The sequence below is a fragment of the Pteropus alecto genome, unplaced genomic scaffold, assembly GCF_000325575.1.
Source record: "Pteropus alecto unplaced genomic scaffold, ASM32557v1 scaffold5, whole genome shotgun sequence".
NCBI lineage: Eukaryota > Metazoa > Chordata > Mammalia > Chiroptera > Pteropodidae > Pteropus > Pteropus alecto.
In genome coordinates this window covers 22,786,358-22,788,877 of record NW_006441953.1, presented here as the reverse complement: position 1 = coordinate 22,788,877, position 2,520 = coordinate 22,786,358, and the positions used below count along the sequence as shown (strand labels likewise).

The following is a 2,520-nucleotide window of genomic DNA, read 5'->3' as shown; positions in this document are numbered from 1 at the left end:
ATTTTTCAAAACTTACATAACTGGTTCGCTTAACATAGGCAAATTTCATTGTATGTGAATTGTACCTCAATAAAGCTAATTTTGTTAAAGATTCCCCAAAATAAAAAAGTAAATTAGGATGTGGTTCCATAGTGTAGTGGTTAGCACGTCTGCTTTACACACAGAAGGTCCTGGGTTCGTGCCCCAGTGGGGCCATGGTCCATGGTCTACAGCCATGCCACCCTGAAGAAGCCCGATGCCTGATCTCGGAAGCTAAGCAGGGTCGGGCCTGGTTAATACTTTTGATGGGAGATCACCTAGGAAGACCAGGTGCTGTAGGCATAAATAATAATAAATAAATAAAATACATATTAAAACAACAATAAAATAATTATTAGAAAAATGGCCACACATTTGGATGTCACAATGATGTCAAACTGCTACAAAGGTTTTTAAATATGTCATCTTGATGTCTGTATTCATCTCATCGAAGTCCAGTAAAACCAATGGGTGGGTAAACACCAGTCGAAGGACAGCAGGATTGCACTACAGACTCCATATAGGGTATGAAAGTCACTGAAAAGAGAAAGGATTGTCCCTAAATTTAAGGATCATTTGGATTCCTGGTATGACCTGAGAAATGAATAAATTCCTCCCTGCTCCTTGAGGCAAATCTTCAGGTGTTAGTTTCACAGATTCTTCAGATCCACAGATTCGCAGAATCTTCAGATTTACGTTTCACAGAATCTAGGTTTGGGGACTGAGGACCACATCTCTTCAGCAATGCTTTTCAAAATATACCCACTGATCATTACATTCATATATTCATTCATTCATTCATTCATTCATTTGTTCATTTAACAAACACTTTTCAAACGGATAAGATATTCTAGGAACTATTCTAGTTACTGAGGATACAGCCTTGAGCAAGATAAAAATCTTTGTATTTATATATTTACATCCTAGTAAGAGAAATTAGAAAAATACGCAGGCATAAAAATAAGCAAGAAAAAATTTAGCATAGTGATTAGCGTTATGCAGAAATTAAAATAATGTGATTTGATAGACAGTGACAGGATGGCAGCTTTTGTTTGGGTAGCCAAGGAAGCCCTATGACGTGAATGGTAAAGAAGGACCAGCTATGATTAGGGAAAAGCATTCCAGAAAGGAAAAAAAAAAAACAAACAAAAAAAACAGGAAGTGGAAAGTTCTCAATGTAGCAATGATCTTGGGGAGTTACAAGAACAGAAAGAAAGTCTTTGTGGCTAAATAGTTGTAGGTGATAAGGAGAGTGGTAAAAAAAAAAAAATCGTAGAGGTAATCGAGGGAAAAATAACATAGGGTTCTATATGCCAGTAAAAGGAAACTGGATAATACTCAACATTTAATGGAAAGACTTTGGAAGATTTGAATGATCTGACATGTTTTTAAAATGGCACTACAGTATCTTTGAAGAGAAAAAATGGCTTGTTAGCCAGAATGAAAGCAGCTCATACCAAAGACGCCTTGGTCTTCGGTGGCGATATTGACAATGGAACCAAGTGGAGATATTTGGGATAGTTTAGAGGTAGATCTATATATTGATCCTGTGGAAAAGAAGGTGAGGATAGTTAACTAGAATAGTTCTAAACCTATGCTCCAAGAGAAATGAAACCATTAACATTTCCAAATAGAAATGAGTTGGGAAATTGCCAAAATAGAGCTTTCCAAATAGGTCCCCGAAACTACTAAATTCTCAGCAATCATGTAAAGCGGTAACTCATTAACACTGCCAATTTAGGAAGCTTAAACATGAAGCCACAACAGAGGCAGATCATACCGGTTAAAAACCATGGGCTTTGCTCCCCAAGCACCTTGGCAGTTGCTTTTAGTCTCAATTCTTCTAACTCTTCATTTCTGAGTTGTGTCCTTGGGATATGACAGCTGAAAACTGGTTCGCGCCCTTGCACTTCACCACTATAACTAACTTTATTGAAAACTGTAGCAGATCCCTACGACCTGCCTCTTATGTCAGCTGTAGCAAAAATCAGCTGTTGTTTGCTAGGCATTCAGACTCATGGGATTGCTGACAGCATTTAACTTCATCCGTATACCCTGCAATGCACCCTTTTGCTTTCTACTAAAAAAAAAAAAAAAGAGAAGAAGCCCGCTCTGTCACCTTAGCTCACTGAGCACACGACCTCAAATACAGCTATTAATTATTCACGGCAATGCCAATTAATAGAGAATGATACTCTCAATCAATGGAGGAGACTGAATGAATACACCAACCTTCTGCCTTGTAAGTCACCTGTTTGCTCCCTAGGCAGTCCCAGCCAAGTCTAGTCCCTGAGGCCCACAGTGGGAAATGTTATAATGCATCTTGTGCTGGATTTCTTTCTTTCTTCTCATCCTCTCATTTTCCCTGGCTCTACTATTTTTCCCTCTGAATCAATCTTCCATAAGAGCGACCTGAATATAAGTCTAGCGTAAGGTCCTACTGTTGGGACAGTCCCAAAATAAGATAAATAACTAGATCTGATAAATAATCTGTAGAAGAGT

General features: G+C 38.3%; 1 pseudogene; it reads left to right on the top strand.

Annotated features, from left to right (window-relative positions):
• The first annotated feature begins 204 nt into the window (after positions 1-204).
• LOC112485715 lies at positions 205-321 on the top strand (annotated as a pseudogene).
• Positions 322-2,520: the final 2,199 nt, after the last annotated feature.